General features: G+C 48.1%; 1 protein-coding gene and 1 non-coding gene across 3 annotated transcripts in view; both read left to right on the top strand.

The window, feature by feature from the left end:
- Positions 1-24,858, top strand: part of EPB41L1 (erythrocyte membrane protein band 4.1 like 1) — a 145,148-nt gene that overhangs the window by 22,100 nt on the left and 98,190 nt on the right. The window lies entirely within an intron of this gene.
- LOC119469304 lies at positions 7,665-7,768 on the top strand. Its single transcript, XR_005198107.1, has one exon. It is a non-coding gene; the product is annotated as a small nucleolar RNA U13 (small nucleolar RNA).

Here is a 24,858-nt window from a genome sequence, read left to right as displayed (position 1 = left end):
TCAGTTAAAAGGAGTGATTTGGCTTCTTCTTACATGGGCCCCATGGAGATCTCTGGGCAGGAAGCACTGGGAACAAGGAATCCTCTGTCCTCAGCCACAGCACAGCCAGGACAGCGGAGGTGGATTAGGAGTTCCCGGGAGGGGCCTGCCCAGCCTTTCCCTGACATTTGGGCACACATGTGGGGAGACGGGGAGCTTAGAGTCTGTGCACATAAGGGAGGCAGGCTAGGTTAGGGGAGGTTGAGATCGGCTCAGACATTTATTCCACACATTCCTCAAGCTTCCTATAGCCTTTCAAGTTGCCAAGCTCAGAGGCAGACAATTCTGTAGGAGTCAGAGCCAAGAAAGATGAGACTCTAGGTACTAACCACCATCAGTTTACTGCAGGAGACAGGAAATGGGAGAGATAATACTTTCACAGGCAGCTGGGTACAGTCGGAGCTATTTGGCCTGTGAGTCTAGAGCCCCATGTTCAAGTCCTTGCTCTGCCGTGATGGTCTCATGACGTCCCCTTTCTGAACCCTCGTTTCTCCTTCTGTAGAACGCAGATGAACACATCAGCCCTAGCTACTGCTCTACGCTCTTCTAAGTGTCAATTTGAATAGAGTTTTTTACATCTCTTTGGGCAGCAGAAACCCAGTATTGTAAGCATTTGTAGCAGAGCTTGTCTGGTTCTAGGGCGGTTTACCCAGAATTTTGCCCTCTTCATGGCTCTTAGTTTCCCAGGTGCTTTTGGAGATACCTCTGTAAATTCCCAGGGCTCTGGGAAGCAGGGTCTTAAGACCACTGGGTCAGGGTATTCTTGAGAACATGCTTTGAAAACTGCCCACCGTAACCCAGATGATAGGGGTGATACCACATACATAAGAGTAGTTATAATACTGGCTTCTGCTTGGCCCTGCCCATGGCCAGCACTGACCTTATCTTAGGATCTATACAATTGGGCATGGCTTTTTTCAGAAACCAGTGACAAAAACCCAACTCAGAGTGGCATTAGGCCGGGCATGGTGGCTCATGCCTGTTATCTCAGCAGTTTGGGAGGCTGAGGCAGGCAGATCATGAGGTCAGGAGATTGAGACCGTCTTGGCTAACACAGTGAAACCCTGTCTCTACTAAAAATACAAAAAATTAGCCAGATATGGTGGCACACACCCGTAGTCCCAGCTACTTGGGAGGCTGAGGCAGGAGAATTGCTTGAACCCAGGAGGCGGAGTTTATAGTGAGCCAAGATCACACCATTGCACTCCAGCCTGGGTGACAGAGCGAGACTCCGTCTCAAAAAAAAAAGAGTGACCTTAAACCAAAAAATGACTTTAATGGATTCTGGGGCAGTTCATGGGACTGAAGAATGAGGAATCAGGTTGACTGTCTCTCTCTGCCATCACTGCTTATCTTTCCCTTTTAAGCTGTCCACTGCTCCAGCTTAGCAATCCAAACAGAAAAAGGAGATTCTTTTTCTTCTAGAGTCTATATGTCAATCTAAGGGAAGGACTCTGAGTGGTTCAATCACTGTTGCTGGGAGGGTAGGAATATTCTGAGTGGCCAGGTGTGGGTCAGGTGCCTACCCATGTAGCTAATGGAGGGGCAGAGCTAGCACCAGACATAAGGGGAGTAGAAGCCAGTTGGCAGACCATGAGAACATGCTGAGATATTAGCAGAACCCTTGGTTGTAACAGCTCATAGACCTGCAAGGGGCTATAACTCCCCTCTTCAGTTATAGTAATGCAAATACCAACAGTAATAACAATAGCTAATGTGCATTGAATTACTCTTCCTGTGCCAGGCACGTTCTGTTGCTTTATGTGTCTTCTTTCATTTAGCTTTCATGACAGTGTTTTGGGTAGTTCTTATTATTACTATTATTTCCCCCTATTATAGATGAGGAAACTGAGGCCCAGTTAAGGCAACACTTTGAGTAAGTAAGGGAGCTGGGTTTGAAGCCCAAAGGGTCTGGCTTCAGAACCCATGCTCTGACTATTACATCTCCAGCCTCTGTTTGGTAGACCAAGTGGCCATCTTGCCTCTACTTGTATGTACAGAGCTCATGACCTACAGAGGCAGCCCAGGCCCAGGTTGCACTGCTTTGCCTGTTGGAAAGGGCTTCCCTATGCAATGCACACATCTACCTCATACAAATCCATCCAGCCAGCATATGGCTCTGTGTTAGGTGTTTCAGGAGATGTCAAGACAAATCATCCATGAACCTGCCTGAATGGTCACCATCACAATAAGTCATATTACTAACATTGTGCCAGGCTCCATGTTGAAATCTTTATGTGTGTTATCTCATTTAATTGCAACAACAGGCCACACACGGTGGCTTACGTCTGTAATCCCAGCACTTTGGGAGGCCGAGGTGGGTGGATCAATAGATGTCAGGAGTTTGAGACCAGCATGACCAACGTGGTGAAACCTGTCTCTACTAAAAATACAAAAATTAGCCAGGCGTGGTGGTGCACACCTGTAAACCCGGCCACTCAGGAGGCTGAGACAGGAGAATCACTTGAACTTGGGAGATGGAGGTTGCAGTGAGCAGATATTGTATGACTGCACTCCAGCCTGGGCAACAGAACAAGACTGTCTCAAAAATATGATAATAATAATAATTGTAACAATAACTCTGGAGAGTAGGTTCTGTTATTGTCCCCATTTTCCAGGGGGAACTGAGGCTCAGAGGAAATAAGTGACTTACTCAGGGTCCCATGACTAAGAAACTGCAAAGCTGGTATTTGAGTTCAGGTCTGCCTAGCTCCAGAGCCTGTACCAGGACCCACTGCCGCCAGCTGTGTCCCCTAGAGGGGGAATACATGTGTACAGATGTGACCGAGACACAGTCAGCATACAAATTGCCATTAAGAGGGACAGGAAAAATGCAACTGGGGTTCAGAGGAGAGAGATCAGGGAAGGTGGGAGAAGGGGACGTTGGATCTGATCTGGGCTGAAGGGTAATAGGATTTGGACACTTGGTTCAGGGAGGGGTCTCCAGGAAAGTTTGGAGAGAGAAGCAGGGATAGTGTTTGGGAGAACCAAAGAGCTGAGTTGGGGGTGAGGATGAGGAGTGGCTGTGGCCAGCTGTGCTTTCAGGCCCCAGACAAGGTGCCTCCTCCTTCCAGACTGTTCTCTTCAGAGATGTGAAGAGGTTTGATCTTCTCTAGGACAGCTCAACACAGGTGCCCAGTTCTTTCCTTTCCTCCCGATGTGAGGTGGGCAGGCTCCATCTGGAGGGTAGACAAGGGCACCTGGGCACCAACAACTGTCAGTGCTTCATTCCCCTCTTTCTGGTGGTGAATGGAGAGAAGGGAAGAATGGTCCATTCCCCAAGGATCAGCACTTTCTCCAGACAGCACAGAGCTCCAGGCACCAGAATGGCCTCTAGCAGCCTTGGTGAGAGAGAGGGCTCTCCAGGTCCTCCCTGGACAGCAGGTTGAAGCACATGCCTCTCACCCATGGAGGGGCTCCTTCCTCCTGTGCCGTCTCTTAGCTAAACTCATCTGTTTGTTGGAAGGTGGATAATGGCCCCAGATGCCTGGGCTCTGTCCCTAAAGTGCCTTTGGATTTTTCTCCAAACAGCACAGGTGGGAAATCGGGGGAAAGAGTATGATGTACTGCTAGGAGCTCTCTCGGTTTCCAAGGATAGAAGAATAGCAGTTATTTTTGTTGAGCTGGACTCAGTGAGTCAGGGGTTTTATCATTCCATTTTGCAGATGAGAAAGTTGAGGTTCAGAGAAGGAAAGTGATGCAAATGTAGTTGTCACATGAAATATGAATGGCTGTGTCACTGACTCCTGAAGGAGGGACATAGCGTGGAGACTCAACATGGAAAACAGCCCCTTCTGTCCCCTGCTCTTGACCATCAATTCCTCCTCCTGTGGCAGTGGCTCTGAAATGCTGACTCTGGATACCCTGGCTGCTCTCCAGCCTCTCCCCTGTGTGGTAACAGATCATTCCTCCTGGCTTGCTGTTTGCCTGAGAGCCAAAGGGGTGTCTCTGGGGGACCCCGGCCTCAGGAATGTCGCCCACATAAGGTCCAGACATCCTGTATTTCTTCTGTGACTCTTATGGTCTCTGGAGTCCCTGGGTTTCTCCAGTCCTTCTTGAAGGGATTCCAGCATTTCTGTAAGGGAAAAAGAGGCAGAGAAGGGCAGAGAAATTCTTCTTTAGGGTCCTTCAACCCCATGGCCCTTATCACCTGGCTCACACTAGAACTAGAATCAAAGTCTACAAAGGGATTTTGAGTGTATCATCTCATCTGATTTTCCTTATAATCCTGAGAGGTAAGGCAGGGAGGGCATAATTATCCCCATTTTGTGGGTAGGTTAACTGAGGCTTGGAGAAGGTAAGTGACTTCTCCAGGGTTACACAGATGATACTGGCGGAGCAGGGCTAGAAGATAGAAGCCAGTGTTCAGGAAACCTGACATTTATTCTCAGTGCCCAGTGCTGACAGCTACTGGGAGAGCCTCTGGCTGGCCTCTTAGTCCCTCTCCACCTCCAGGACCTCTCTCTGGTTCAGCCCAGTGTGGGTGGTTCCTGTTTTGAGTTCAGACCTTCTCAGGCTTCCTAAGGCCTCCAGAGTAAAGCCTCACTCACCAGTTCTGTATCTGAGCATTCCTTAAATCCAGCCCTAACGAATTGCCCTTGCCAATCTCAGCTAACATAACAGGCTAGACTTTTCCTTCTGACAAGGTGGGCAAGATTAGCCATTTGTTAGGGGGCATCCCTCTGGGCTATTGGAGGAATGGGTTTCAACCTACTTGCTGCTCAGGGAGTAGATAGGGAAACTGAGGCAGGGGTCAGCATAGTCGCTGCCTTCAGTACAGCTTAGAGAGGCAAGGCTAGGAAAAGGCTTGAACTGGGCTGATACGATGGGCCTTTCCCCAGGAAAATCTACTGCTTTGTTTCATTAAATGAAAAACAGAGTGTACTGAGTGCCTACTTCTATTCCAGAAAAATCATTCCAAGGGGTACCCTAGGCTTTCCCAGAAAAGTAGCATCTGGGCCAAACCAGAACCAGAGACCCAGGTTCCTAAGGAACATTGGAGATTACAGCTCAGCACTTAACAGCAAGAACAACTGGAATTCTGGAATTAGTGATGATGATTGCACAACTCTGTATGTAAATATACTCAAGAGGACTGAAGTGTATGCTGTAAAGTGGTATATTCTATGGCACATAAATTATATCTCAATTTTTTTAAAAAAATACCTGAGATCATATTAGAGCATGCCCTGCACATGTCAGTGCTTAATAGATATTTGTTGAATGAATGCATTAATGGAGGTAACATTTATTTATTTATTTTACTTAAAAACTTTGTTTTGATGTAATAACATCTTTTTTTTTTTTTTTTTTTTTGACAGAGTTTTGCTTTTGTGCAATGGTGCGATCTTGGCTCACCACAGCCTCCACCTCTCAGGTTCAAGCAATTCTCCTTCCTCAGCCTACCGAGTAGCTGGGATTATAGGCATGCACCACCACACCTGGCTAATTTTGTATTTCAGTAAGGATGGGGTTTCTCCATCATGGTCAGACTGCTCTCAAACTCTCGACCTCAGGTGATCTGCCCGCCTCAGCCTCCCAAAGTTCTGGGATTATAGGCGTGAGCCACCACGCCTGGCAAGAACATCTTAAAAAGCACATTTATTTGATCCTCACAGCAGCTGTGTGTGGAGGAGGCAGGGCAAGAATAATGATCCCCATTGAACAGATAAAGAAACAGAGGCCTGGAAAGATTAAATGACTCATCCAGGGCAATTGATTAGAGTTTCAGAGGGTTGAAATAAGTTTTTCTGCTATCTCCTCCAGCCCTTGATTCATTAAGCAAACCTTAACCAAGCACTTCTTCTATAATTGAGCTGTCCCTGAGGATGCTGAGAAACTGTTATCAATGTGACAAGACCTCTCTCATTCCTCGTAGTCGAGAGGGAGACTCAGAAGAAGAATCAAGCACGGACAACATGGTGTGATTAGGGTTGAGCAGAGGTAGGCTCAGAGGCTGCAGTGCCCGAAGGGGCCCTGACCAGCTCTGGGGAGAGCAAGGTGAATGCCCAGGAGACTGACAGCTGATTGGACCAGGGAGGATCAGAAGCATGGCCAAAAGAAAGGGCAAGGTATGGCTGGGTACGGTGGCTCACACCTGTAATCCCAGCATTTTGAGAGGCCGAGGTGGGCAGATTGCTTGAGGTTAGGAGTTTGAGAACAGCCTGGCCAACATGTGAAACCCCATCTCCACTAAAAATACAAAAATCAGCCGGGCATGGTGGTACGCGCCTGTAATCCCAGCTACTGGGGAGGCTGAGGCAGGAGAATTGCTTGAACCTGGGAGGGTTGTAGTGAGTTGAGATTGAGCCACTGCAATCCAGTCTGGATGACAGAGCAAGACTCCATCTCAATAATAATAATAATAATAATAATAATAATAATAAAGGGCAAGGTGGGCAGGGCAGGGTGTCTTTATGCCAGTCCAAGGTGCCCTGGAATCCTGTGATGAGATTAGGGCTGGCTTTGATTCAGAAGAGCAGGAGGAGTCACTGATGATTTTTAAGCAGGGGAGGAACAATGATAGATTGCCCACTGCCCTCCATCCAGGGCAAGCCCATCTCAGCCCATTCTTCAATACCGCTCTCCCTGCCCACCCTCTGAACCCTCTGCGCTTGTCACGTGGTAAGCCTGATAGAGGTGAACTTAAGCCCAGGTGTCCTCTCTCTCAGAGCAAGCTAGTCCTTGCTTCATCACTCCAAGTGGCCCTCCTCAGTTTGAGTCAGCCCCTGACATTGCTGTTCTGGCCTTCAACTGATCACAGCTAGAAACTGTCAGTAACATTATTACTAAGTGCTAATAACCATTAAAACAGATGACCATTCATCAAGCCCCTACTCTAAGCCAGGCATGGTTATAAGTGATTCATTTCTGTATGACTTAAAGTCATTTAATCGTCATCCTAAGAAATAGGTCATAGTATAATCCCTAGTTGGCAGATCAGAAAACGGAGGCACAGAAAGGTGTCATAATTTGCTTAAGTGTTGCTGAAGCTGGGATTCAAAACCAGAGGCTGTGCTGAGTCTTACCCACTGGACTATGGAGTACAGAGGAGGAAAAGGGCAGCCAGTCCAGCTGGAGACTGAGTGAGCAAAGAGGGACTGGCCCCATGAACTTGGCAAGCCACAGAAGCACACACAGGCCTTGAAGTCCATTCATTCAGCATGAAGGGGGCAATCTGCCTTTTGCCTTTGAACCCAGGATTTCTGAAGCTCTAGGCCAACGGTGTCCCTGCCTGTTTGATGTAGCCTGGCTGGAGCCTGAGTCTGGACAGCCAGATTCATATTTTCTCTCTCATCTGTTTCTTGTTCTCCTACTCACCAGCCCAGTGCTTGGGCCTAGAAATGGATTCTGCCTCCAGCTGCTCCTCCACTGGGTCCAGATTTAGTCAGCAAATTTTTATTGAGCTCCTACCATAATCCAGACACTGTCCTGTGTATTGAGACAGGCAAACATGGCAGGTAAACACATGCTATGGTCTGGATGTTTGTGTCCCCTGTAATTTATTTGCTGAAATCCTAACCGCCAAGGTAATAACATTAGGAGGTGGGGCCTTTGGGAGGTGATGAGGTCATAAGGGCTCCACCTTCATGAATGGAAGAACGCCCCTGTAAAAGAGATCCCAGAGCCTTTTGTAGTTCCTGAGCATGATGATTGGGTGTTCACACACATGTGTGAGATGTGCCAACTTTGAACCTTGTTACAGTGTCAACGTATTACCTGTCTGACAGGAAAAAAACGAGAGAGATCTCAGAGAGCCAGCTTTCCCTTCTACCATATGATGACAAGCTAGAAGGCGCCATTGCTGAAGCAGAAATAAGCCCTCAGTAGACACTGAATCTGCTGGCATCCTGATCTTTGACTTCTGGCCTCCAGAAGTGTGAGAAACACATTTTATTGTTTATGAGCCACCCAGTTGATGGTGTTTTTTTATAGCAGCCTGAAAGCAGAACTTCATACCATTCTCTGGCATTTCCCAAGGGGTAGTGACAAAGATGTCTCTTGGTTCCTCCATGGGATGCATGATTTTGAATTTGGAAAAATACCTCTGTTGGGGAAGGTAGCATGTGCTGGGAGCCCTGGGCTGGGGGTCAGGCTTGGGCTGTGATCCTGCCTCTGCTATGGCCTTGCTGGGTGACCTTAGGCTGGTCCTTGACTCTCTTCTTCCCCATCTACCAAAGGAGAGGATTGGTTGGGTTATGAGAACAGTCCCTGGCATTTGTGGGGCATTTGCCTGGCCTGTGTCTCATGTGCTCACAGGAGCCCAGGCTGATTCCAAGGTCCCTTCCTGCCTAGCAGTTGGCTCCTGGGTCTCACATGCCCTGGAAGTGACCTCTGGGATGGGTAGCTCATCAGCTCCCCCATACTTCAGCCTGAGGAGTCTCCTGCTGGCTTTTCAGAGCTGACAAAACAGGTTCCAGCAAGGCAGCCCCTGACACAGGAGCCAGACCTGTCCAGCAGGGACCCCACACACTGGTGGGTGTAACCTCTTATGCTTTCCTTTGGGCAGGAAGTGGGGAGGGCTGGAGTGCAGGTGGAGTGACAGAAGACTTTCAAGGCCCCTGAAAACTATGCAGTTAACCTAGTCCTGCCTCAGGAAGGGTGGTGAAACCAAAGCCCTAGAAGGGCCTCTTTCCCCAAGACTCTGCTGAGTGCCACCAAACTATGCTGGGACCCAGATCTACTGACCCCTCCCTGCACAAGTGCATTGTGTGCTCAGCTGTTCCTGGGCCTTGCTCGCGGAGTTGGGGAGGGCAAAGGATAGAGCGTGTTTGCACCCGGCCAGGTTTTTTTTTTTTTCCCCAACAATAATTGTAAAATTTTATTTTCTAGTAAATTGGGACATACACATAGACTGTGATCCAGCAAGTCTACTCATAAGTCAACATAAATAATACTAGTTATAGCAAACAACACTCAAACCTCAGTGTCTTACTGCAACGAAGTTTTATTTCTTGTTCATATCATAGGCTGATGTGAGTCAATGTGGCAGGAGTTCTATTCCACATGATTACTCAATCTAGTGGTTCTTCTAGTGGCCACATTTTATCCTGGTGCTTTGGTTGGGGGGTAGAAGTGTCTCCATGTCATTTGTCGTGTTTCCCTGCCTCCTGTCATGTTTCTCAGATAAGCTTCTGGGTCTCTTGCCCAACTGATGAAGACAGCTGGTAGGTTGAGTGCCCAGAGGAGAGGGCGATGCAGAGGGCAGGCCTTTGTGCCTAATGGGGACAGGAGGCCTGGTAAGTCCTGCTGTGCACCATTCCTGGTGGTGGAGCTGCTCAGTGGTGAGCGCCCATCTTCTCTTCAGGCAGTGGCCATGTGGCCTCAGCTAGCAGACCTGGAAGAGCCTCTCTGTGTCCTTCCTGACCCCTGGTTCTTGGTGTCCACAGCCTCACCCACACCGCTGCAGCTCTGGGCTCTGTGACTCGGTTCTGGCACAGAGACTGGTTTGGCAGGTTTGACTACACCCATGAGCAGTGTGAGGGCTGGGAGCTGGGGTGGGGTAGGTCTGAGGAGGCAGTGCTGCCCTCTCCTTACCTCCATGCCCCCAAATCCCAGCCTCACTTCTGCTGCCTTTTCATCTTTCTCAAGGGAGGCTTCCTGGGAAGCTAGAAGGCAGAAGCCATGCAGACTCCTCGTCCTGATTCCACTGCTTACTTGGTATGTGGCCCTTGGCCAGCCCCTTTCCCTTCTTGGACCTCAGTTTCAGCACCTGTACAATGGGGTTTGGGCTCAGCGATCCTCAGACAGCCACGCTGTATGATTCTAGTTAGGGCTTTGCCATTTTCTCTCCATCCCTAAATAAATGATAGAGCACTGACTGCTGTAGGTCCTGGCTGGGTAAAATGAGTTACTGGACCCCTGCTTGCTTCCTGGGGATGTTGATAGGATCAGCCAACATCCTAGCAAGGATCCAGTCTTGATGGGAAAGTTTTCTTTCTACAGTCTTGCCTGCCCTTATCTGGCTCAAGCAGAAGGAGAGAGGATACCTACAGAAGGGGCTTTCTCTAGGTCCCCTCCCACGCTCCACTTACCCTGAGACCGTAATTGACTGAGAACCATGCTTTCTGAGAACCATGATCGGGGGAGGGGCAGAGGTAGAGAACAAGAACAGAGGAAAGGCCCTTGTACTTGCTGCCTCCCGTTCCTCCTGACCTTCAGATCAGCCCAGGGTCTAGTTCAGGTCAGCTCACTACAACCTCTGCCTCCCAGGTTCAAGCGATTCTCCTGCCTCAGCTTCCCAAGTAGCTGGAATTATAGGCATCCACCACTATGCCTGGCTAATTTTTGTATTTTTAGTAAAGATGGGGTTTCACCATGTTGGCCAGGCTGGTCTTGAATGCCTGACCTCAGGTGATCCATCTGCCTTAACCTCCCAAAGTGCTGGGATTGCAGGAGTGAGCCACTGCCCTGGGCATAAAATTTAAGTTCTGACAATGTATAGATCAGAAGAAGGAATGGGAGTTAGATGAAGAGGACATTCCCAGCCTGAGATGGGGCATAGAGAGAGAAGGAAAAGGGAATTAACATTCATTGAACACCTATGTGCCAGTGCTATGCCAATTACTTTGTGTACATTACATATGAAAGAAGGAAAAGGGAATTAACATTCATTGAGCACCTATATGCCAGTTCAATGTGAATTACTTTGTGTACATTACATACACCACCTGTATTCTCAAGTCTCCTTTCCAAGTGGCAGCCAGAGTGAACTTTGCAAAACACAAATCTGACCATGTCACTCAGTGCCTTTCTTCTGCCCTTAGAATAAAATCTAAACTTCTTACCATGGCATACAGAGCCCTGAGTGAGCTGGTCCCTGCCTCCCTGTTCCAGCCATCTGTCTCTCCATTGGTCATTTACGTCAGCCACAGGAGTCTTCTCTCTATACATTTAGCAAATTCATTCCAGCCTCAAGACCTTTACACATGCTTAGGTTCCCTCTTCTTAGAATTCTTTTCCTGGCTCTTTGCTGCCTTGGCTCCTTCTTATCCTTTATGTCTCTATTTAAGTTAGTCCTCCCACTCCATGCACTGCTTTCTGCCACCACCTCTTGATTCCTCCATAATGCTTATCACAATTTGTATTTTTAGTAGAGACGGCGTTTCACTGTGTTAGCCAGGATGGTCTCAATCTCCGGACCTCGTGATCTTCTCTCCTCAGCTTCCCAAAGTGCTAGTATTACAGGTGTGAGCCACTGCACCCAGCCCTGTCTTTTTCTTTTAATGTCATGTTCATTCTTGATTCCACATGGCATGGCACACAGCGTATTCAATAAGTATTTGTTGGATGAATGAATGAGTGACTTGTAAGGAAATGAGAGAGTGCTGCTTGAGTGCCTGGCATAGGGTATGGCTCTTAGGTGTTCAATAAATGGCAGCTTTTAGTGAGAACTGACATGGCAGACATAATAAATACCCACTGGTATATTGGATACATGGCGGTAGGGGATGCATTGGGCAGTTAATGTTGGAAAGTGATGAGCTCGTGCCAGATCTTGCTGGTCCCTGATGCTCGGCCAAAGAGTTTAGACTTCCTGAAAGACAGTAGCTGGAAGTCATTGCTGGGCCATTAATGTAACTATAAAGCCCTGCTTCTGAGGTGTGAGCTCAGCCACTTTTCGTACTCAAGGGGCTGTGCTGTATAGTGGTGGGGGTGCAGGGTTGGGGACAAACCCAGAGAGAGACAGGCTGGGAAACTTCCTGGCCTTTACTCTGTTTCTAGGGAGCGTAGGATAGGGGTGGCCTAAGAGTCAGATGCTTGGATTTCTATTTGCTCCCCTTCCCTTATCAACCGTGTAACTTCTGCCAGGCTCATCCGCATCTCTGTGTTTCTTCATCTGTAAACAGGCTGCTGTTCGTACCTGCCTCATAGTTTTCTTGCAGAGGATCAATGAGGTAGAATCTGAAAAGGGTTTAGGAGAGAGCCTGGCACATACTGAGCACTCAGTAAAGGTGAGCTATTAACTTCCATTCAACGGTAGGGGATTCAGAAAGGTAAAGTGAACAACAAATGCACAGAAAAAAGCATAGCGGCATAAAACAGGAGGGTGCTCTGGAGTGGCAGGAGTTTCCTGTGTGTGTTGGGGATGGCAAGGAGGCAAGTGGAGCAGCCAGTGGGTCTAGCTCCCGCAGCCCATGTGTATATTGGGCCAGGAGCTGGCACTTTATCTGGAGAGCAATGAAGATACTGCAGGGTATTAGGTTGGGAATGATGTGATCCGATTTCTGGCAGTGGGAGGATGAATTGGAAGGGTAAGGCTAGAGACCAGGAGACAGATGGCAGACTGTTGATGTGACCTGGGGAGAAGTGATGGGCTTCATCTCAGGCTCGTGGAAGTGTAGAAGAACAGATCACAGAGTGAGTAGAGACCAAGAATGGATGGAGTGTGGGGCCTGATGGGTGTGGGGGAAGGGAGGGGGAAGAAAGGAACTCATCTTGGATGACTGCAGGCTTTCTCGATGGGGTGGCTGATGAGATTATAAAGCTGAAAAGTACGGACAGTGCATGTGGGTTTTGATGCCTGTAGTTTGACTTTTCTGGGAATTCAGTAGCTCCCTGAGAAAACTCTTTTATCTGACTCTCAGTGTAGAAAATCTTTCTAAAATCTCTGAATGATGACTCCTCCATTAGGGATGAGGAGGGGCCCCTGTGGGGACACTGTACATACCTCCTAAGGAGGGGTGGCTGCTCGGCCGCCTTTGGTGGTGACAAAGCTGGAGATTTTATTTGGAAGCTGTATTTCAGAGTCTATCAGTTTTCTTGTGATTTTCTTCAAAGCATGTACATAAAGGCAGTTCCAGTTAGTGGAGCGTTTTGTGTATGTATTCCTTGGCTCTGGACCAAGGCTAGGCAACTTTTCAAGAGTGGTGAAAGGTGAGCTCCTGCTTGCTCCCTCTTCCCATTCTTTTCTTTTCTTTTCTTTTCTTTTTTTTTTTTTAAGATGGGGTTTCACCATGATGGCCAGGCTGGTCTTGAATTCTTGACCTCAGGTGATCCACCCACCTTGGCCTCCCAAAGTGCTAGGATTACAGGCGTGAGCCACTGCGCCCGGCCTCCCATTATTTTCTTGTTGGATGTGGATGGGAAGCTCACACTCCAGAGAAACTTAGGTCTTAGATTATCCAGTCTAATTTTCCTTATGGATGGGAACAAGAGAAGGTGCATGAAACTTACTCATCATTGTGAATAATGCCACAGCTGGGCTTGGCCCAGGCACCTCACTGGCAGCTACAGGCTTTCCCATGGCATGCAGCTGGCACTGCCCCTGTAGAGGAGGATGGGGTGATGAACTGATGAGCATCAGCGCAGCCCCTGGTCCATCTCAGAGGCACACACCTAGTGGCAACGGGAGGACCCTCGCCGACTGGAGAGGACTCAGCTATCGTCCTAAGCCTCCAACAGTGAGGCTCATCCTTACTCTGCCTGCCATCTGAGATGAGCTCAGGGATATGACTGAAGTTTCAGGACTAAAACCAAAGGGATTGCGTTGGTACCTCCCCTTATCAGAAAGGGAGAGGAGAGCCCTCTCTGGGTTGGGTGGAATACAGTCTGCATCCCCACCCCAGCTGATTGCAGTGATGAGGAGATGCCTTTGAGTTGCCAGGGGAACCAAAGTTTCTGCTTTATTCTGAGGCCCTGATTGGCTCCTGCTGGAGTTGGAGTTTTGGTGAATGGAAGGGCATCTCTTCTGCCTACAACTTCCCTGAGGTGAGAGATGAGCAAGGCTGGAGTCCCCATGGATGCACTGTGTAGGTGTCTCTGTCCCACCTCCTCAGCTCGGGGTGCCGGACCTCCTTGTTCATCCATCTTTCACTAATCCCAGGCAGCATCTGCTCCAGGCCTTTCATCCTCCTAGGTCCAGGAAAACTAGTCTAAGAATCAGGAAACCTATATACCGATCCTGACATACCCAGACTTACTCTTGGCCTTGGGCAGGTCTCTTCTCCCTGTTCCTTGGTTTCCCTACCCTATAAAAATGAAGGCACTGGGCTAAACTCTGGTCCTTTGAGCTCTGACTTCCCTGACCACACAGCCCAGATGCCCTCCTCTCTGACCTTCCATAGCCCTCCTCATGCCTCTTGCATGCCTCTGACTGGATTCTCTTTCTTGTAGATTCCCTTGTAAGATGCAGGTCAGAATGGGGGTTGCAACCAGCTTTGAGCATTGTTTTGGTTTTCTCCAGGAAAATTGTGCTCCCTGAAGCCTGTCCTAGAAGCCCCACATCCTGCAACCCCTCTTGTCCTCATCTGTCTCACCTGGACCAAGACACAGGATCAGAAGCCAGGAGGAACGAATGATGGGTGCTCGTGTCTGCTGCAGGGTGGGGCTGGGCAGCTAGAAGAGTCCTGGAGCTCAGCAGTCCTGGGTTCCAGGCCTGACTTGTCTACCTGCTGGCTAGGTAACCTGGGAGGGTCGCTCAGTTGCCCCATCTATCACACAGGAATAATAATGCCACTTCATGGGGCTTGTTGCCAAGATGACATGTCTGCCATATAGGAGATAGCAATTCCCTTCCCTGCTCTCTCTTCTAAACAAGGCAAGGAGATGGGAAAGGCAGGGAGATGGGGATGAGGAAGGACCCTCGGCTGCAGGACCTGAGGTGCCCCAGGCCAGGCCTTAGATACTGCTCACTCCTGGCAGTGCCAAAAAGCAGGGAGAAAAAAGTATTGCCTTGGGTGGATGGGGGAGGCTGTGTGTCAGAGCTAATGTTTGAATAACACTTTTAAGATCCTCCAGGGAGCTCAAATGAGGATTTTTCAGATGAGTTGAAAATGGAGCAAAGTAATGAGACTGAGGTCACTGGCAGGAAAGGGAGCAGCTTAATTGGTACTGGCCCTGCCTTGGCCCAGCGATACTCATTACCACAGGCTCCCCAGGAGGATGACCCGTGCATTTGGACTGTAAGCAATGTCAGTTTCTTAGCATGGGGGGTGATGGGGTTGCATCTGGTAGTGACTCAGCTCCTCTTCTTGTCGACTCACCAGATTGAGGGTCAAAGGGGGCTTCTTAGGTTGTCGGCCTTCAGAGCCTGGTTTAGTTTTTAGCTTTGTGACCTAGCCTCCCTCCACCTCTGGGCTCGGGAGGCAGCAGCCTAGACCTGGCTACTGTCTGTCACAGGTGTGGTGGGATGCAGGGATGGGACGTTGAAGTCAGACATGAGTTGCTGGGGGACCTTCCCTCCTTTGCTGAGGTTTGCCTGGGGTCCTGGATGAGGTGAGTGGAGAGAGGGAGGAAGGGGAGTTCTCAGAAGAAAAAAGGCTGATGGGTGTGTTGGGAGGGTGGATTTGTGCCAACGAGGATGTGACTCTCAGGGCAAGTTTGTGTAGCTTACATGGAAGAGGCACAGAATCTAAGGGACTTGTCTCAAAGAGGCTGAGGGATGAGCCTGGGAAGCCAGCATGGGTGGGGGTGAGGAGTGGGTCCTGGGGATGTTTGGAGTCCCTGTGGAAACACAGGTGGTAGAATTGGTGAATGGTATGGATCAGGAGAGTCCTATCCTGAAGATACTAGGAAATTCTGACTAGGCTATTGTACGTGAGGCTGCTTTTGTTTTGCTTGGGCTGGACTGGGGGTGAATGGCCACAGGTAGGTGTGTTACCACTTCTCCTGGGAGCCTGGTTTGCATTGTAAATACTGCTTCTGGGGCCACTGGTCACGGTGGGGGCACTTTTTCAGGCGCCTTCCTGAGGAATATGTGAGGCTCGATTATTAGATCATTCTTGGCACCTGGTTTGCCATTATGAATGCCATTTGGGGGGATAAGGGGAAGTGTTGGGTGACTGTTGGGTCCCAGGCCACCCTGACCCCAGGCTCACTGCGTCCGAAGTGCTCCCTCTCCTTGGTCTCTGGGACAGCACACCCTGCCCTTTGGCTGTCCCAACCCCTCTCTGGCCTGCCCTCATTTGCCTATTCCTGCTTCTCAACTGCTCAGCGTGTGACTTCCTCAGGGCTGCATTGCAGTTATTATTGTCATGTTTAAAATAATACTGGTTTTTAATTTTAAAAGTTCGATTTGTTTATTTATTTTTTAAAAAACAATGAGATCTCACTATGTTGACCAGGCTGGAGTGCAATAGCAACTCACAGGTGTGATCACAGCCTCAAACTCTTGGACTCAAGGGATCCTCCCACTTCAACCTCCAGAGTAGCTGGGATTACAGGAGTGTGCCACTGCACCCGGCATTTATTTATTTATTTTGAGTTGGAATCACACTCTGTCACTCAGGCTGAGTGCAGTGGCTCGATCTCAGCTCACTGCAACCACCACCTGCCAGGTTCAAGTTATTCTCATGACTCAGCCTCCCAAGTAGCTGAGATTATAGGCACCCACCACCACGCCCAGTTAATTTTTCTGTTTTTAGTAGGAATGGGGTTTCTCCATGTTGACCAGGCTGATTTCAAACTCCTGACCTCAAGTAATCTGCCTTCCTCAGCCTCCCAAAGTGCTGGTATTATAGGTATGAGCTACTGTGCCTGGCAGTTATTATTATTTTTTTAAATTAAAGCCATAATAGCGTAGTACCAAGATTTGGGAAAACAGGAAGCAGAAAAAAATTACTCCTGAATATGGCTGGGAGTTTGGTGTGTTTCCTTTCACCAGTTTTCCTTTGCTCTTTCTTTCATACCCCTAATTTCTACTGCATCATCAGTACTGTCCTGCGTTTTTGTCTTAACGATGTATTGGAAGCCGCCTTCTGTGTTGTTACCAAGGATTCTATTAAACACATGATCGACTCATCCCTCTTCCTGCTGATGGATATTCAGGCTGTTTCCAGTTTTTGCTGTTATGAATAACAGTACAATGAACGTTGCATAAAATGCTCTTCCTGTATTTCAGATTATGATGTCTCTTGGGGTGAGGACCCCGGAAGGGACTTCTGGGTAAAAGGCTGTGGCTGCCTTAATAGGTTCTCGGTAAACTTGCCAAACTGCTATGCCAACCTTTAACCCGCAGCATCCAGGGTGGATGGGCAGGAGCTGTTTTTTTATTTCTCTCTCTCTCTTTTTTTTTAAAATTTCTCTCTCTCTCTCTTTTTTGAGATGAAGTTTTGCTTTTGTTGCCCAGGCTGGAGTGCAATGGCGCGATCTTGACTCACTGCAACCTCTGCCTCTCGGGTTCAAGTGATTCTCCTGCCTCACCCTCCTGAGTAGCTGGGATTACAGGCATATGCCAACATACCTGGCTAATTTTTGTATTTTTAGAAGATAGTTTACCATGTTGGCCAGGCTGGTCTTGAGCCCCTGATCTCAGGTGATCCACCCACCTCGGCCTCTCAAAGTGCTGAGATTACAGGCATGAGCCACTGCACCCAGCCTTTTTAAAATTTCTCTTAGATCCGAAGAGCCCGTTCCTTGTGTGTAGGGACTGCTCCCAACCGTCCTCTGTCCATCCATTCATTCCCTCTAAGGCAGGAGGCAGAATAGGGCTATGGAGTGGGCTGCCTGGGTTCAAACCAGCCTCCCCTCTTAACCACCTTGAGCCCACTTCCTCAGCTGTAAAGTGAGCATCATGACAGGGAGCCACCTCACAGGTTCCCTGTGAGGCTTTCTATGCATGAAAGCATGGAAGACAATCAATATACAGTGAGCCATGATGACAATGGTCAGGCCCAGAGAGAGGAAGGGGCTGGTCTCTTACTACCTGGTGACACAGGGGCAGAGCCGAGGCCAGAACCAGGCTTCCTGCCTCCAGCACTCTTTCCCTGATGTCAGGCTACTGCTGGGGATGGTGTGGTTTATGGGGTAGGTGGCCCTCTGTTTGAGAATATGTAGGAGGGGTGGAGTTCCTGGATGGAGCTATGAGGTACGGTTTTTCCCTTGCCTCCCAGAGCCATCACCTTCTTTCTGGGGTGCTTTCCCCCACAAAGTTATCTCTCTAGGACAGAGCTTGGGGCCCCAGCTTAGGCTTCTTCCCCAGAGGTATATCCAGGGAATATCTGGCTCCACGGAGTCTCCCTGGCTAGCCCTTGAGGAGGGAGTTTGGGCCTGGAGGGAAAGGTGAATTCTGAGGACCCCTCCCTAGGTGGCTGTGTCAGTTTTCTAATGCTGCCCTAACAAATTGCCACATACTTAACACAAATGGGTGACCTTAGACTTCTAGAGGTCAAATCTGAAGATGGACCTTATGGGGCTGAAGTCAGGGTGTTGGCAGAGCTGCTAAGGGAACACCCTCACCTGGCCTTTTATAGCTCTGCAGGCTGCCCACATGCCTTGGTTCATGGCCCCTTCTAGTCGCTGCGTCCCTCCCACCTCTGCCACCATCATCATGTCTCCTCTGACTCTGACTCCCCCCATTTCTCCTTTGACTTACAAGAACCCCTGTGGTTACATGGAGCCCATTCAGATAATCTAGAACCATTCTCCATCTCAGAACTCTTCACCTGCTTACCTGTGCAAGGTCCCTTTCGCTATGTGAGGTGACATACACCCGATTCTGGGGATGAGAACGCGGATATCTTTGTGGGAGGCATTAGTATACCTACCACAGCGGCCAGTACCAAAGATCTCTCTGGATTACTGGACCTCCAGGTCCTGCTGGAATTGTACCACTAGCCTCCAAGATGGAGGGAGGGCTTGGGAGTCCAGGCCTGATGTGCTGTGGCTTGGGAGTGTGATGCGAGATTCTCCATGATGGGGGGCCCAGAAGGGAGGCAGTGCACCGTGGTAGTGTGATAAACGTGTTCAGTGAGGCAGACACTGGGAAATGTCACCCCTGGCCTTCAGAGGTAGGCCTGGTAGGTGTGGGACCTGCTGTGAGGCACTGCCCACAGAAAGCCAAGCGCCCGCTCCACATACCACCATCGCTGCTGTGTGTGTACTTGTGTAAACGTGCTTGTGTGTGTGTGCACTCATCTGTGTCTCTGCATGAATACTCTTGGGAGGGCCAAGGAACCACTCTTGAAAAAGGTCCTTTCTGCTCTTATTAAAGAAAAATAATTACACAAGTGACTAATTTTATCCCTAATCCCATAATTACTTTATTATGTAGCTGGTGAGAGGGCCTGAGCTGTGCCTTCGGCGCCACTCTGGCTGCTGGCCCAGTTGGCCTGGTCCACCAGCGCAGAGCCCCACCTTGCTTCTGGCCTGGGACTGCCATGAGGGCAAGGTGACTCCAGTTCCATTCTGGCTGAGGTCCAGCTACCCTTTGGTATTTGGGGTCTGAAAGACCACCATTTCTCCCCCCAAGCCCATGCACAAAGTAAGAGCTTGTGTTTAGGGAATTAAGTCAGTAGATTCAAGAGATCTGGGTTCTAGTAACATCCCTCTCATTAACTTTCTCCTTGACCTTGAGCGTGTCATTTCCCTCTGGATCTCAGTTCTGTTGTCTGTGATACAGGGCCTGGCCAGCTTAACACTCCATGACTCCATGATGAGAAATGGGAGAACTAGAGCTTCTTGCTACCTGCAGAAAACATACTCCAATCATAGCATTAAAGCTAATATTAATAGCAGCTGGGCATAGTGGCTCATGCCTACAATCCCAGCACTTTGGGAGGCCGAAGCAGGCAGATACCTTGAGCTCAGGAGTTTGAGACCAGCCTGGGCAATATGGAAAATCCTGTCTCTATAAAAAATGCAAAAATTACCTGAGTGTGGTGGCACATGCCTGTGGTCCTAGCTACTCGGGAGGCTGAGGTGGGAGGATCTCTTGAGCCTGAGAGGTGGAGGCTTGTGGTGAACCGAGATCATGCCACTGCACTCCAGCCTGGGCAACAGAGTAAGACCCTGTCTAAAAAAAAGAAAAGACAGAGAAAAAGAGATAACAGCAATATCCGTTATTACTTCATAGCAAGCCTTGTACCCAATTCTTCATTTATATTTTTCTCGTTCTATACTTGGAAGACTAGGTGAGGCAGGTTTTACGGAAGAGGAAGCTGAACCAGCAGTTGATAAAGTGACTCACCCATCATGAAATAGCAAAGCTAAGACTGTAGCCTATGCTCTTAGCTTCTGCCCCCGTTGTCTTTTTCTACTATATAAATAAATTAAGGGCCACTCGGCGAGGAAGTGGCGGGGCTGGGATTTGAACCTAGGTCTGTCTGTCTCCAAAGTTATTCCCCTTTTCATAGGGCCACCTCCCAGAATTAGACTTGCAGGGGCAACTAGACTCTTGAACTTCAAATATGTAAACTTAAGCTTGACACAACAAGACACAGGGATGGTGAAATACAGCTAGTGCTCGACTTACGACCACGATTGGTTCTGACAGACAGGTCGTAACACGATTTGGTCGTAAGTTGAGTAGGCTATATGTACAGTACTGTGAAATGATGTTATAAAAATCTTTAAGTCATATTTTATCATAATTTTCTTTCATTATTGTTATATATCATAATTTTCTTTGTTCATTTTATGCCATTTGTATCATCTCTACACCATTTTGTTTCTTATTTTTACATTCGTCAGGTTTAAGTAAAACACTGCATTACCAGTACAACTGGTTTAATATTTGCAAAACATACAAAATTACAAAATACAGGTGCATACAAAAATATAAAATACAGGTGTAAAAAATAGCATAGGAAACATTTTCCCAATTGCAAAACATATCAAAATATATAAACATGTACGAAACATTTTATTGGCCACTGGTGCTTGGCTGCGGATCGTTGATGTCATCATCTGAGGCAGCAGTTGGGGTTACCGGAGTTGGTTTTTTCATAAACATGGTGAGCTTGGTCTGAATTGTATGTTTCTTTTTTCTTCATAAATTTCACGATACAGACGAAACATATTGTGCGCCATCCGTTCAATCCTTGCAAATCGTTCGATGTTTGGGTCCATTGCTTCGAAATGTATAAGAAGTTTATTGGGAGGGGTTTGATGAAAAATATCCAAGACACAAAACACAAATTGCTGTACCGAGTCTGGGATAACAGTTGAAATGGTGCACGTGGAGATGGTAGTGCTGCCGGAAGCTGATCCGCACTGTCATTCGCCCAGCTGGTCAACGTTTGCGCTGCCAGACGTAGAGCAGTCGTGGCTAGTGATTGTGGTCGTAAAGTCGAATGGTCGTATGTTGCATAGGTTGTAAGTCGATCAATACCTGTAAATCACCAGTAGACCAGAGAGGTGGTAGCCCAAGGTTGTGTTCTAGCTTTGCCACTGGCTCACGCTGTGAACTTAAGCAGGTCCCCACTAATCTCTAGGCTTTAGTATTCCCATCTGCATGAGGGTTGAGATTAGATGGTATCCAAGGGCCTTCCTGGTATTGATGGTTTGACATTCTCGGCCATCTGGTCCCAGAAGGTGCTGTGGGGCAGGAGACCAGCCCATGGTGACTAATGGGTGGGTGAGTTGGCAGCCCTAGATGTTTCTATTACATTTATTCCCATAAGAACAGAGACTGCTTGGACTGTGTCCCACTGAACATTTGCAGAACAACTTAGCCAGGTCATGGACTTGAGAACAAAGAGTGGAGGTGGTAGTTTCCAGGCTGTTCTGGCAAGGTTACTGCCCAGCCTGGAATATTTAGCTACTCGGGTCCAGGTCTGGCATATACCTTGCATGCACTGGCCTCAGGTAGGCAGGAGCAATGGCTGCATGTCTGTCTGTGGGAGTCTGTCTCTGGGAGTCTGCGAGGGGTGCCTAAGCATAATAAATAAGAACAACTACTTTGTATTTTCTCTTTCTTGATTTTTTTTTTTTTTGAGGCAGGGTCTCACTCTCACCCAAGCTGGAGTGCAGTGGCATGATCACGGCTCACTGTGACCTCTACCTTCTGGGTTCAAGTGTTTCTCCTGCCTCAGCCTCCCAAGTAGCTGGGACTACAGGTGCACGCCATCATATCTGGCTAATTTTTGTATTTTTAGTAGAGATAGGCTTTTGCATGTTGGTCAGGCTGGTCTTGAGCTCCTGGCCTCAAGTAATCCGCCCACCTCAGCCTCCCAAAGTGCTGGGATTACAGGTGTGAGCCACCGAGCCTGGCCTACTTTGTATTGTCTAGTATCACTGCCTGCAACCCACTTTCCTTGAAATATTACGTTTAATTCTCTTAAAATGTATGAGGCAGGTGTATGGTCATTCCTACTTTACAGTTGAGGAAACTGAGACTCAGAAGGTTAAGTAATTTCTTTCAGATGACACAACCAGTGAGGGAGAGTGGGATTTGGGATTCTGTCTCCAGAGCCCACAGTCTTGACCTTAGGGACTGATAACATGGACTGAAGCAATAAGCACGAGGTCAGGAGTCAGCTGGTTTGGAATCCTTGCTTAGCTCACCATCTGTGTTTCCTTGGGCAAGTTACTTTATGTCTGGATTTCCATTTCTCTCTCCATTTTAGGAGAGAGAAATATGTACCCATTTTAGGGTACATTAATACCTGCTGGTTGGGATTAGCTTAAAGGTTACTGAGGTGTTGGGAAATGCAAGTGTCTAGCCTGTGGCCTTTTGCCTTTTGCCCCTGCCTGCTTCTTGCTTCCTGCTACATACCTGAGGCTCCTGCCGCCCTGGAGGGTTCCCATGGTAGCTCATAGCTCAGGCTTTTGCACAAGCTGCTCTTCTTCCTGGAAGTTGCCATCTCTGCCTGTTGTAAAGATAGACTTCCTTCACATCTAGACTTAGATCTTTTACGGTTTCCTTGAGGATTCTGGAAAGGGTAAGAGAGTGAGGTAGGTTCCCTCACAGGGCTGTTCAGGGATTATCAGAACAACCCCTCTGTAGGGGAAGAATTGAGGGTAGTGGGTAGGGTCCTGAACACCCTGGAGGTATAAATCCCTGCAGAAAATCTCCTCCCGTTATACTTGACAGCTTAGGAAGGGCGTGCATGGAGGTGTGTGTTTCATGTTCCTATGGTCTCACTGTTTCAGTTTCCCCTATTTCTCTGGCATTATCTCATGGCCTTCTACTTGCTTGTTTGGTTTTCTTACTAGAACTTACAAAAAATTTTTTTAAATTGTGGTAAAATATACAGAACCTAAAATTTATCATCTTGGCCACTTGTTTTTTGAGGGAGAGTCTTGCCCTGGTGTCCAGGCTGGAGTGCAGTGGCGTGATCTTGGCTCACTGCAACCTCTGCCTCCTAGGCTCAAGCGATCCTCCTGCTTCACCCTCCTGAGTAGCTGGGACTACAGGCACATGCAACTGTGCTCAGCTAAGTTTGTTTGTTTGTTCGTTTGTTTGTTTTTGAGAGACAGGGTTTCACCATGTTGCCCAGGCTGATCTGGAACTCCTGGCCTCAAGTGATCCAACTGCCTTGGTCTCCCACAGTGCTGAGATTATGGGTGTGAGCCACTGTGTCCCGCCCATCTTAACCATTTCTAAGTGTACAGTTCAGTAGTGTTGGGGTAGGTTCATATTGTGTAACACCATCACTACCATCCATCTTTAGAACTTTTAAATCTTCTTTCTTTCTTTTGACAGTGTCTCGCTCTGTTGCCTAAGCTTGAGTGCACAGGTGGAATCATAGCTCACTCTGTCCTTGAACTCCTGAACTTAAGCAGTCCTCCTGCCTCAGCCTCCTGAGTAGCTGGGACTACAGGTGCATGCCGTGGCACCTGACTAATATTTTTATTTTTTATAAAGGTGGGCTTCTTGCTTTTTGCCCAGGCTGGTCTTGAACTCTTGGCTTCAAGTAATCCTCCTGCCTCAGCCTCCCAAAGTAATGGGATTACAAGTGTGAGCCTGAATCTTTAAATTTCTTTAAATTTCTTTTTTCAAGGCAGAGTCTCCTTCTGTTACCTAGACTGAAATGCAGTGGCACAATCACTGCAGCCTTGACCTCCCAGGCTCAAATGATCCTTCCACTCATCCTCCCAAGTAGCTGGAACTACACATTCATGCCACTATGCCTGGTTATTTTATTCTTTTCTTTCTTTCTTTCCTTCTTTCTCTCTTTCTCTCTCTCTCTCTTTCTTTCTTTCGACAGGGTCTTACTCTGTTGCCCAGGCTAGAGTGCAGTGGCTCAATCTTGGGTCACTGCAGCCTCTGCCTCCTGGGCTCAAGGGATCCTCCCACCTGAGCCTCCTAAGTAGCTGGGACTACAATCATGCACCATCACACCTGGCTAATATTTTTATTTTTTGTAGAGACAGAGTTTCATCATGTTGCCTAGGCTGGTGTCAAACTGCTGAGCTCAAGCGATCCTCCCACCTCAGCCTCCCAAAGTGCTGGGATTATAGACATCAGTCACTATACCCATCCTAAATTTTTTTTTTTTTTGAGATCGAGTTTTACTCTTGTGCCCAGACTGGAGTGCAATGATGTGATCTTGGCTCACCGCAACCTCCGCCTCTTGGGTTCAAGCAATTTTCCTGCCTCAGCCTCCTGAGCAGCTGGGATTACAGGCATGTGCCACCATACCCAGCTACTTTTGTATTTTTAGTAGAGACAGGTTTTCTCCACATTGATCAGGCTGGTCTCAAACTCCTGATCTCAACTGATCCACCCGCCTCAGCCTCCCAAAGTGCTGGGATTACAGGCATGAGTCATCACGCCCGGGCAAACTTTTTAATATTAAAAAAGTGAAACTCTATATCTATTAAACAATAACTCCCATCTCCTCCTGCCCCAGCCTGTGGCAGCTGCCATTTTCCTTTCTGTATTTATAAATTGGACTAGATACCTCAGATAAATAGAATCATACAGTGTTTGTCTTTTGTGACTGGCTTATGTCTCTTAGTATTAACGTCCTCAAGCTCACCCATGTTGTCACATGTATCAGAATTCCCTTCCTTTCTAAGGCTGAATAATATTCCACTGTATGTATGCACAGCATTTTGTTTATCCATTCGTCTGTTGATAGACACTTGTTGCTTCCACCTCTTGGCATTGTGACTAATACTGCTATGGCCTTGGCTGTATAGCTATCTCTTTGA

Source organism: Cebus imitator, unplaced genomic scaffold (assembly GCF_001604975.1).
Source record: "Cebus imitator isolate Cc_AM_T3 unplaced genomic scaffold, Cebus_imitator-1.0 Scaffold18, whole genome shotgun sequence".
NCBI classification, from domain to species: domain Eukaryota; kingdom Metazoa; phylum Chordata; class Mammalia; order Primates; family Cebidae; genus Cebus; species Cebus imitator.
The sequence above is the reverse complement of the archived record's forward strand: the minus strand, read 5'-3'. Positions and strand labels throughout refer to the sequence as shown.